This window comes from Fukomys damarensis, unplaced genomic scaffold, assembly GCF_012274545.1.
Source record: "Fukomys damarensis isolate Sample0158 unplaced genomic scaffold, DMR_v1.0_HiC HiC_scaffold_17, whole genome shotgun sequence".
Classification (NCBI taxonomy): Eukaryota; Metazoa; Chordata; class Mammalia; order Rodentia; family Bathyergidae; genus Fukomys; species Fukomys damarensis.
The window spans coordinates 63,518,265-63,531,364 of record NW_022900929.1 but is presented as its reverse complement, the minus strand read 5'-3'; the positions used below and the strand labels follow the sequence as shown (position 1 = coordinate 63,531,364).

General features: G+C 35.2%; 1 protein-coding gene across 5 annotated transcripts in view; it reads right to left on the bottom strand.

Moving 5' to 3' along the window:
- The window catches only part of Lrfn5 (leucine rich repeat and fibronectin type III domain containing 5), a 240,276-nt gene that overhangs the window by 53,601 nt on the left and 173,575 nt on the right, over positions 1-13,100 (bottom strand). The window contains exon 1 of one of the 5 annotated variants that reach the window (XM_033765154.1): positions 621-639. The exons of the other annotated variants lie outside the window; for them this stretch is intronic. The gene's annotated coding sequence lies outside the window, so the exon portion shown is untranslated. Of the gene's footprint in view, positions 1-620; positions 640-13,100 lie in introns of those variants that run through there. 5 annotated transcript variants of the gene reach the window in all.

Below are 13,100 nucleotides of genomic sequence, written 5' to 3'. Positions count from 1 at the left end.
AAAGTTCAATAATTGCAGTTATATGTTTTTTTAATAGCAAAGGAATTTGGTAAACAACTTACAAAATTAAAAACTTCTATCAATTAACAATTTCTAGACTGATATTGTTGGGACTTCAGATGTCTCCTTCAGCCCTTATGTTAAAGGGTTGGCCCTAGACTATGGTGTTATTAGAAGATGGGGACCCTTTACAAGATGGGACTTGCTAGAAGGTCCTTAGGTCATGGAGCATATGACTCTGAAGAAATTGTGAGACACTGGCCCCTCCCTTGCCCTCTTGCTCCCTGGTTTATGGTGCATAAAGTTAATCCTACATCTCTTTCTGCAGCTAGGTGCTGCCTTGCCACAGGCCCAAAGCAATAGTCTTCTGATTATCCACTGGAACTTCCAAACTATGTAACAAAATCAACGTTTTTCTCTTTATGAGTCGATCCTATGAGGAATTTGTTACAGTAGTCAAAAGCTACTTAGTACAAAGAAGTGTAGACATTAAGAGGCCTGAAAATACAATGCAACATGTAATCATGGATTGAATCCGAGAATTAAAATAAAATTATTTTCCCATAAAGGACAGTTTTATGTAATTGGCTTCAAAATCACATATAGAGCACATTATTTACCTTTGAATGTATTTCAATTTCATTGAAATTTGTGAGGGTTTCACTTTTTAGCATGTGTCTGTCACTTTAGGAGTCAACATTCCCTCCTCCTTGTCCTGCAAAAGAAGTAATACATTGACAGAAAAATGACCTCTGTCTTTCCAGTTAGGTCTGGGACAATAACTAGTGATGGCCTGCACCTTCTGCCTTGGAAATAGGGACCAAAGAGACAAATTGGCATCGTTGGTCTTAAATTTCAAATTGTGGCTGGAAATCGAAAGGAAAGTCCCACTTTCCTTATTTATTTGTTAAATAATTGTTTCAGCAACTTCATTAAATATAGCACACAAATATGGATGCTATGAGCCAGTAGAAAAAACTATAGATCTCTATGTGTACTATATAAATATTCTCAGGATAAGGTGTTACATGAAAAAAAAATGATTAGCATTAGAATAATCTACTCTGTTGAATTCATTAAAATTAGAAATATTGTGCAGATACTTTTGTTTCTATAGAAAACAGTATAAAAGAACAAATACAAAACAAAATTTCTTAAATTGGAGAAAAAGAAAAGAAACTCTGTGTTTTCTAAAATCTATATGTGAAATATTTATTATTGTCTAATAAATAAATTAATTCAATAAAAGTTAGATTGTTTCTTGATTTTTACCTGTGTGTTATACCTTTAAATTTCTAGCACTATGGACGTGCCAGATTTCTTTTGCTTGTCTTCTAGACAATAATAAATATGCTGCACATTTTCTTTCTAGACAGCTGGCATTGAGCTCAGGTGATGCTGGTAATGAGAACTATGTAGATCTATAATGATTGGAGTCAGTTCTAGAACAACTCAAGCAGAAAAGTGCATAATGATGGCACTATCGATATATATATATATATATATATATATATATATGTGTGTGTGTGTGTGTGTGTGTGTATATAAAATCCACATATCTCTTTCTAACCATGAACTACAACATCTGACTCCAGAAACCTTTATAGAAATTTTATTACCCTAAATAGATCAGGTTAAATAAGAAGAAAATGATGCTTTAATTATAAAGACAAGGATGTTGTAATATTCAGGTATATTAGTAAAATTTAAAGGTATAATGTTAAAATATTATTAATGATAAACTCAGACAAACCTGAAAGAATTGTTACTTGTCTCCTGCCTAATTCCAGGATGGCTTTGAATTCCTATGCATATTTAAATTATTTTGAATATTTTTCTTGAGCCGGAAAGATTTTCTTGAGTACATTTATTTCTAACAATAGAAATCTCTTCTTATGAGGCTATTTCCTTTCATAAATGTAGAAATGGATATGGTACTACTTCCAGAATGGTTTTGGAGAGAGATGAATTGGTTAGGCAGAGACTTGGACAGTTAATGTCCCTCTTGTGCTAACAAAATCATTTGGAACTGCTCTACATATAAAGTTGACCTTAATTTCAATCTGATCTCTCCTGACATGCAGATAAGAAAATTTCCTTATCCAATTGTGCCCTGGTGGTGAGTCTTGTTGACATGAAGGACAACTGTTGAATTTTTAGAAGTTTTGTAAACCGTTTCACCTCACTATGGAAACTTGAAATAGGCCCTGGTGGGAATAATTACACCACTGAAATTCACAAATGCTACAACTGCAAGCCAGCTATTATGTGTTTGCCAAAACACTACTGTGCCAGCCAAACAGTCTTTGTCTTGGTTTCCATCATGACTAAGCCCAAATGGACCATCACTGTAGGGCAGAATTAGTATGGGAAACAGTGATAGAGAGAAAACTACAAAGAACAATATTATGGAAGTGAGAGGATCCCTGTGAAGTGCCCAGAGAGCCCATGCAAGAATGTGACTAAGAAATGGTGCACACAAGGTCATAGTTAATTGTTCAGTATTTTTCTGTAGTGATGGGGACAACACAGTTTGCGGTGGGGTGAAGAGAATATAGGAGGTAAACAGTGAGTTTCTTTCGAATTCTCAGAAAAGTCAGGCTTTGATGATGAGACTAAAAGGACAAAGATTACAGAAACATTGACATCAAAAGGAGGATTTTACTTTGCTGTTTTCTTTCATCTCACTTTAGCACAGTCCAGGTTTGTCCTAGACCAAAGCAAAGAATGAAACTGTGACACAGAAAGTACTTAGTAAAACAAGGTCTGTGTGAGGCGAAGAAGTGATGGAATTGAAAGCACAACCCTGACCAGGGGACAAAGAACAAAAGATGGTTATAAGCAAAATCGTATAATTTGTGTGTGTGGAAGCAGGAAGTTGAAGAATGTTTGTGTAACCGTGCTTTTCTCTGGAAGGAAAGGGGACGAGCAGGAGCATCCGTGGAGTGGACAGCTGCCAGGTGCGTGAGGAAGGCTGCTGCCAGAGACAAGCAGAAGTCATGTAAGGCTCCTGTGCTGGCTCCTCTATTTATTCACCTCACATTCCTTCTGTTCCAGTCTATGATTCTGTTAGCTGTCTGATGAAAGCGATGTTAGATATTGAAAACTCATGAAGCTGCTCGTCTTAGTTACTTTTCTCGTTGCTGAGACAAAATCCCCAACACCCAAAGTTAAAGGAGGAAAGGTTTATTTGGGCTCATGATTTGTAGTGAAACGGACTATAGACTGAAATCCATAGTTGACTGATCCCAAGGCAGGGTCTCATGGCAGAGGGCCATTGCAGAGGAGACATCTTTGATGTGGCAGGGTAGGCAGATGGCAGCAAAGTAGCAATGAACAAGCCAGAAGGATAACCCTCTTTCTGTTCCTTATATCTTAGGCAGTCAACACACCCTTAGGATAGGTAGAACCCACACACACACGGTGGGCAGCCTTACTCCTAGCATCAATTCTAGCATCACATCCTTGATCCCAGCAGCGCATACTTTAGGTCCAGCCACCTACAAAAAGCCTCACGTATGACTGCATGAAACTTTGGAAGGACATCTAGATACTGCCATTTGCAAATATATGTTATAAGATAAAGTGAAGCTCTCTATATTTGGCTGTAACCTGCTTTGACACTTTCTTATCACTTCTCCCTGTAACTGCTCTCCAGTCACTGGGGCTGGTTTTCAATCTTCTCTGTTGTTTCACTTCCAACAGATTGCTGACTTTTCCTTCCTTCCTAACTCATTTGTTCTCAGCCTGCAAGTTTCATTTCAGTGTCCTCATCTTCAAACGTATTTCACTGAAATTGCTACTGGACATGCATTACTATCTCCTTATCTTCTAGCAGAATTATTTAGCGATTTCTAGCAGAATACTTGCAACATTGTATATCGATTTTCTTGGACATCTGGGTATGTTTTAAAACCATTAGATGAGTAGTACAGTTTGTGTGTATTATGCAACCTTTTATCAACAAACATAATGTGTCTTCTACTTATTTCTTATTATCTACTTATTATACTTATTATCATGTGGATGCAAGAGTGAATCAACAAATGAATGGAGGTATTCGTGAAAAAGTAATCTGCCAGTTCCTCAGAGCAGTAGAGGATCAGTGTAATAAATATCAATGTTACCAACAACAATCTTGTTTATGTGAAGATAGGAATGTGAATGCAAATGCAAATCTATAGAAAAATGATTCCTATGAACTGCATAATTCTATACTTATAGAAAACTTAATGAACTAAGGACTCACATATATAACATATTCAAGATCTATTCGATACATGTTTCAGAAAATGAATTTAAACTGATGGCCTTCAAAACACACACTTTTCTGTTGGCCTTTTTCTTCCAATTGCCTCTGTAAAAGTTCAGCTTCTTGAGGAAAGGGACTATATTTAAATTTGCAACTCCAATACTTACTACGATCCACAATAGAAAATGTATATGCAAGAATTATCTGTTAAATGTGTAAGTTAAATTCAGATGATCAGTATCTACATTTTGATCATGTCTTGACAGAATAATTAGATTGTTTACTGACTGAATTATTTGGTACAAGAAAAGACAAGAATGCACTCATAACACACTTCTGAAAATATTATTTATGCTTAACTTTTCACTGGTATTAAATAAGAGGTACAGTTTATATACTGAAATATCAAGCTCAGTTAAAGGCTACTTCCCTTTACTGTTCAAAATTATCTTTCTGGATATGTCTAGAAAAGGTGGTGAAGGGAGAGACTAAAGAGCTTACAGGTTGATTTTTAAAATACTTTTAAAGGAAAATAATTGCTAAAGGATCTGATTTGTACCTATGAGATTTCTAAACCCTAGGGAAAAATGCCTGAAGTTATATGCAATTTCAAAAATAAATATTTTATTTGGTTAGATACCAAGCCCTAAAACAGTTTTTTAGTGAAAACATCACTTAGTGAACTTTTTGTTTGGGTTTCTACAGGTGGGGAAAAAAAATTATTTTAAGCAAGTAGGGCTGTTTAAATATTTATTGAAATGATTACTCAGCTGCTGGAAATAGAATTTGGTTGCTGGACCAGAATCACTTTGGAGTATATTTTTCAAAGTGTAAATGTATCTGGGATGCTAATTGATTAAAGTATTATTTATATTGTAAGAGATGAGGAAAAGCAGTGTATCTAGGACCTACTTACTCAGCTATTCAAAAGCATTTCCCTCATCTTTTCCCCCAGGCTTGAAGGAAAAATTATGACAACTTAAAGTGTAGCTAGATAAGTTTAGTAGTAATAAAAAAAATCAAACATTACAAATTAGAAAACAGAAAGGCTCATTATGTACTTCCAAATATATTTATCACATCTCTCTACTGCTTTAAAAACTCCTTTGTCTCCCTGTTTATTACAGCCTAAGTCTATCCACAGCTTGATAGTCAAGGCCCTTCACAATCTGTTCCTAATAATTTATGTGAATTAGATCTCACTTCTTTCTTCCTACATTTAAGCCAAATCAATTTGACTACTTCTACACATGCCTTGGTGAGTCATTTCTCCAAAATTTTACCCATCCAAATCCCATTATTCTAAGACTGTCAGCTGAAATGTGTTTTCCTCCATGGAACTTTTCAAGATCACTGGGTTCTAATGCAAATTTTCTGGAGACTTGATGGAATTTTGTCAGCTTTCCCTCTGGACTGTTTAAATGAGTTATGTGTTACCTTTCTTTACAGAGTCAAGGATCCTCTGAACAGACGGCTCATGCCATAGATACATGAAAATGCATACTATGAAAGGTTTGTTTTATTGACTCTGTATATCAATTCCCTGAGGCATTTAAGAGAAAAAAAGCTTTGTGATAATCTGCCTCTTCTTCACAAATCAACTTCCTTTGATTTTCTCCATTGAATCAATGAAACAGAAGCAGCAACTCTTTTTTCTACATACAAAGTGTACATTCACAATTTACTCATATTGTACATTCATTCATTTATTTTCTTCCGTCTGGTTATAATAAAGTATCAAAAACTAATCTTTTCTCTTAAACTGTCGATTTTGGATTCACTTCCTTTTTGCTTTCTCAAGCACATAGCTTTCATGGTCGATCCTCTTTGTCTGGTGGTTCATCCTAATGTCGTTCTTAAAAAAATCAGGAATTTCTTGCTCTCTCGAGTAGACCAGTTCCAATGACAGACAAACTCATTCTAGTGCCTTTTCAATAAAGAAACAAAAAAATACACAAAATTCTTCACTTTAGGCAAGTCATTTTACTCTTTTTTGTGACAACTTATCCTCATGCAAAATGAAGATAATAGTGAAAAAATTTTGGTTGCCAAGAGGATCGAGTAAATATTATAGTGTAAAATGCTCTGAATGCCCACAGATTCCAAATACAGACACAATAAACCAAAATAGGTGATCATGCTCTTGTAGTTATTACTACCAGCGTTATCAGTCCTCGATCACCTATTCCTCTAATCCGTATCCAAACACTGCTCTCCAGCAGGATGCATACTTCTCTGAGCTTCTACTCCTCCTTAGCTTTAACTACAAAAGGACTCGCACTATTCTCTAGAGTTCAAATAATTTTCCCGAAGTTATTATACTTTCAAATGCATCTTCAGTCCTGACTTCAACCCTGGGTTGCAGACCTTAATGTCTATCTGCTTCCTGGCATCTACATTTGGAGGCCTAATAAGTATTTCAAATGCAACAGAACCAAACTAGAAGTCTGATTCAATTCAATGAAGCCTCACTTTTCCCACTTGGGGTATTAAAAAGCTCACATAACAGTCATTATTGCCGTATTACTTTTTCCATTTGGAATCCCATTTATTCAGGATATGCACACTATTGTCAATTTTCTAGACCAATACTCTATTTTTGTCTGAAATGCTTACTTACCTTAACTTTCTACTACTAATTTTTCTGTCTATATCAGTTTTCTACCTAGTTATAGCTAAACTTGAGCTAAAGGCAATTAGCTCTGAAGAATATCTTGTATGAATTATAAAATAAAAATGCCTTCTCTTACATATTGTGAGCAATTTATTTAAAAATTATAATGGATTCTATTTTTTTTAATGTTTACTTCAAATCATCCCCATTCTCAAAGTGGAAGACAGTACATTCAAGAATGCTATGACATTGGCTTTATAAATAAATGAGCAACACATTCGACAGCAGTGAATGCCAGTTCTGTTCTGTAAGACTGATGCTTGCAATAAAGATAGTTCCTAGCTGAATATGGTGGTTTATGCTTCTAATTACAGCCACTCTGGAAGTGAGGAGGAAAGTGACAAGTTAGAGGTCAGTCATAACAACTTAATTCATTTCAAAATGAGTTTTTAAAAAGGGCTGAGGATGTAGGTCATGTATAGAGTCCCCTTGATTTTACCCCTCAGTATTGGTGAAGCCACAACAAAAATGGTAGTTCCTGTAGGTAAAAGGCATTTAAACATATCCTGATTACCCTATACTGGGGCAGAAAGAAAATGTAATAGTAATTTCAATGGCAATAGGATAGAGCTAAAAAAAGCACACACATAAAAAAACTCCTTTGTGAGTCATTTTACCAGAAAGTGACTAGAATCTAAAAATTCAAAGCATCTGTGATACCTATTACAGTATGAAAATTATTGGTGACATTGAGAACATACAGATAGTTTCATGAGTAACTTTCTAGTATGTCCAAAGAAGCAGTAACCTCCAAAAGATTAGCAGAGGATTGTGATTAGAAACTGGTGAGATAAAGTCAATAAACTTTTGTGAGACAACCTAATAATGTAAGTGAGAAATTAATGCTAAGATGAAGTATTGTGTATTAAAAAGTACATTAATTATGGAGCTCAGGTAAAAATATATAAAAAGGAAGACAGAATAAATATGAGAAACAGATTTTTTGTCAATTTATATAATTTGAATGTGTAAATGTTTTAAATAATTAGCTGTAGATACTTTAATTACTTTTCATTGAGGATGGGAAATGAATTTAATTATTAAATGCCCAGAAACAAATCTGAAGTCACTGTATAAAAAAATATTCATAACATCAAAATTTCATTTTTCATCTATTAATAATTTTGCAACAATATTTAGTGATGCATCAGAAATGTGCCTTCCTTTACATATGTATCTTTTATTGAAAATATAAAAAGCAGAAATACAGATTCAGTTTTTTCTAATGATTTGTCAACTGCTAGGAATGAATTATTATAACTTGATAATTTTCATAAACTTTTTTCAAACAGGCTGATATTGACAATTACACATAAAGAAAAAGTTGAAATAATGGCATATTAATTACCATTTATTAAAAAGTAGCAATTTAGGAGAGTATAGATGTAGCTTTAATTTTCACCAGAAAAGAAAAGGCAGTGTGAAAAAGGTAGAAAGGGTTTCATGGCTTCCTCAAATGTTGTCTTGCTTTCCCTGAAGAAATTAACCCTACAGGAATACCACTGCCAGAGAATATAGCTCCAATTAGGAATGGTTTCTGATTTGGAAACACAATCATTAACTGAAGATTCCAGTTTCTTACTTTTCTCAAGTGCAACTGAATCTATACCTTTGGTTTATGTGGTATAGAGAAAAACCTGAGACTTTCAAATGTTTAGGCAAATATATGAAAGTCTTAAAAAATGCTCAAGCAATGTTGATATTTTAAAATTAGTTTTTCTATGGTATTAGTCCTTTTATCCAGCCATTCAATCTGTGTTTAAAATTAAACAAAATGTTATAGTATTTTATTAAATAAGCCTTTTTATGAACAGCTTCAGAAAATTAAGCAACCACTGTAACTTACCATATTAAACAGATGTACTGATTTAAATTAAAGCCACTTATGTAAAAAAAAGTTCAGATTTGATTTTAATATTTTTTTACAAAATAATGACTCCGTATTTAGAGAACCTCTGCATGAGTTTGAGTGGATTTCTCAGCACCATGTGCAACATAATTAAAAGCCCAGGGTTTTCTTGTTTGGCTGTTATATTTAAAGTGATATTAGACTTCTAAAATTACTTTATATATGACATTTGTGCCATAACCATGCCTGCACTACTTTTCATGTAAACTGAATGCTAACTTTTCCAGAAAGTAATTTGCATATTAGCATTATAAACCTGCCCTGAAAGTCCCTAGTAAGAAAAGTATTCTAATTTTATTGTTTGACATGATATACAAGGCACCTGTATTCAGGTGTAAATTTTCACAGTTTAATTATAAGCAGAGGGTACACCACAGGACTTTGCTTCTTTACAAATTTTTCTTGGAATTATAAACATGTATTTCAATAATGTTGCCTCTGAAGCAGCTCATCGTTTTCAAATTATACTAATTATATTTGAGCAAGAAAATCAAGCTCTCATGAGACAAAGCTTTCAACAATGTATTCTTCATTACCAAGTCTATTGACAAAAATAATGGGCACTTTTCTTACCCACTTGTTTACCGCAAGGAATTATTAGATGCTGTTATTCAGGAATACTTTAGTAAGGTATTTTTCCTGGAATATTAAAATTACACTGAAGAGGTAATAAAGCCGTACATTTTTCTCCACATTATGACTGTCAGGAAATGTTCCCCACCAAAGAGAAAGTGCTGTGTACAAGTCAGGAACACCATTCCATAGTGGTATGTTTTCAAAATGGTGGACAACTGATGATCGCCTAAAAACATGAAATGATAAGATAATGAAATTGAAAATATTCACTGAAATTATTTCTGAAAATGAAGAAGGAAAATGTCAGCTATATTACTGTAATAGTTTGGATAAGGTTTCTCCCAGGACCTTACGTTAAAGGCTTGGTCCATAGGGTTTTCATGGTGGAACCTTTTAGAAGTGAAGCCTAGTAAAAAGTCCTAACATCATTGAAAGGAAGCTCTCGAAAGAGATTGTGGGACCCATTCATTATGTATGCTGCTTTTCCTTTCTACACTATCACCCACTTGACATCCAGCACCACTACTAGAAGTCCAAAGCAATGGTACACTGGATTATGGACTGGAACCCCTGGAAAATGAGTCCCAATCAACTTTTTTATTTACAAGTTAATATCTCAGGTATTTTTCATAGGGATACAAAGCTGACTAACACAGAAAATTCATAGTGAGAAGAGGGGCGTTTGATCACAGGTATACCTGCTGATGTGGAGGAATTTTTGGAATTGCTTTGAAGAAGCAGTTTGGACCACAAAGTAGAGAAAATCTAGAATGTTGTAAGAAGAACTTACTGGATGATTCTACGGAGGGCTCAGAAGACCAGAAAGAACAAAAATACGGACCATAAAATCTATGCTGATGAGGTTATGAAGTTTCAGATGGAAAAGAAGAGTTTTAGGCAATTGCATAGGCTACCATGCTTACTCACCAGAGAAAAGTATCTGAAGAAATTTTGTCCGTGCTCTGAAATTTTAATCGAAAGAGAATTTAGAGATTGTAAAGTAGTCCATCTAGTGAAGGAAATGTCTAGGAAGCAAAGCATTTGGTTTGTGGTATGGGGGATTATCGGCTACTTTTAGCTAAATTTACAGTAAGAATCAGAAGAAAAGGAAAGCAATTAAAATATTGGAAAAAATTGCATGTGCGTCACATAAAGAAAATGTATAGAGGTAATGCCAAGGGAACCCGATTTCAAAAGAAAACTTTGCATACAGCAGGAAGAATGTCTGGGAAGCATCTTCAAATTTACAAGGCCTCCTACATCTGCCATGTAGAAATCCTTACTTATGTCACAAATTCTGCAATCTCCTGCATGCCAAGTGACAGCATAGAATTTCTTTGTATTCAGTGCACAAAGTACTTGGAGGCTTCTGCAGCTGTTGCTTTAGCAATCCACATAAACAGCTCACTCTGGAGGCCAGTCTTAGCATCGTCCATACAATGCTGCTTTTTATTATTATTATCATTATTGAGTTTATTGTTACTTTTGCAGTCAGGAAGAATTCAAGAGTTATGGATTCACTGCACCTTCCCTAAATGTTTTAAAGGAAGGCTAGAAGGCCAGGTAGTGTGCAACAGAGACGAAATCTCTACCCGCAGGGTACAACACAGTGGTGTGAGGGGCTGTGACAGGGAAGGCAAGCCCCGGTAGAAAGCCAAGGAATGCAGAGGTGCCAGCGACATGCAGTAGTCATCTGAAAGGGGAGGGGGTGGGCAAAAAAGAAGCAGGAAGTATTTCTCCTGCAAGTACAAATTCCCTATTATGAATTTTTATCATGATGTGTATATAAAATGTACCAACAAAATTTTAAAAAAACACAAAAATATATTCATTTTGGAAAGCTTCAGGCAATGAGCAGAGCCAGCCTGAGAGAGTGCCCATCTGGGCTGCAGCCAACAAGGCTGCAGGGGTGCAGCTGCCCATGCCTTGGAAGCTCATTTTCTGCATAACATGTCCCTGAGCTGGAAATGGAGCTTTACAGTTTAATAGTTGATGCACTGAGTTTTGCTCTTGCTTTGAACTTATCTCACATTTCTATGCTCTTATATGCAACTTTCTGTGCTCCCCCTGCCTATGCCACCATTGTATCTTGAAAGTGCATAAATTTCTTTGTTATTTTCACTGGAGTTCATAGCTGAGTTTGCATGGAGTTTCAGAAAGGATGTTGAATTTGGACTTCTGAGCAATACTAAAATAGTTAAGATGTTGGGAACTCTTAGGAAAGGCCTGAATGTAGTTTGCCTTGTGAGATGGGGGTCTGCGGCAGAATGCTATGGTTTCAATAAGTGTCCCCACTGTCCATGTGTTAAAGGGTTACTCTCCAGGACAGTACTACTGTAGTTGAAATCTTAAGGAGCTGAGCCTGCCTGGAGTAGCTTGGGTCTTTGGGAACATATCTTAGAAATGGATTGTGGAATCTGGTCCTCTTATTCTTGCTTTCTGGCTCACGCGGTGAGTAGTTCTGCTTTTCCATACACTCTTTGCATTGCTCTGAGGATTCCCACCAGAGGCCAAGGCAATGGAATTACTTGATCATGGTCTTGAACATCTACATCCATAGTCTAAAACAAATCTTGTTGTTTATAAGTAAACTACTTCAGGCACTTTGTTATAGTAATGAAGAACTAATACAAACTGATAAGTTCACTACATATTACATACATTTTAGACCATTCACAGACCTAAGAGATTTTAATACCCTTATTATAATAATAAATGAGAGGCATCAATATTGGGCCTTAATTTTAGATTTTGTGATATTTTTAGTATTTTAGATGCAAATTTCTTCAAATTCTCTTCAAATATGAAGCATATTTATATTCCTTAATTATTTTCTTAGAACCTCAATCCTATCCCCATCCTACTTATTATTTTTATTAATTACACATCAATTACACTTTTTTTTTGTACCAGAAATCGAACTCAGGTCCTTGTGCTTGCAAGGCAGGCAGCAGAACTGCTGAGCTAAATCAATTAGACTTTTAATGAACACAAATAAAGTATATAGAGACATACTACTCAGAGTTGAAAATTAGAACAGAGATAGTCATTGCTTTTGCACTAAGTTGAAGATATAGTGGAGGTATAAATCATGTTGCAAATGACTGAAAATTTAATACAAGTTCTATAGTTTTAACAAAGTTAAGCACCTTATCAAAAGAGCTGAGTTTTGCTCTTGCTTTGGACTTATTATTAAATATCTTAAGTTAATGTGATATAGTACCAATGAGAAGGAAGCAAAGCAATTTAGCAGTTAGCAAAGCAGGCTGGATGGTGAACTATTTCATAACTTCTCAGAGTAAACATAATACTTCTGTTTGAGCCAATACACAAACAACCTACCTAATTTCATGCCAATAAACATGCACTAAGCCACTGCTTAGGAAAAAGAGGACATAAATTTACCTAAAAGAAACAGGGAAATGTTCACAGAGATGGTGGTACTATTTGAGGTGGTTCTTGAAAAAATATGAGCACAGGTTTTACACCTGAAAGAGAGAACAGTAGAACATGCAGAAAAATATGTAATTGTGAAAAAGCAGCTAAGCAAGTGAGAGATCTCAAGGAGGGATACCTGTGCCCATGTCACAGTCTGGAAAGATTGGGAATGACTGTTCTTTACCACAATGACCAAATCTAATGTTACCTAGAGTTGGGCTGAAGTAGTCTGTCAGTTACTAGCAGTGGGA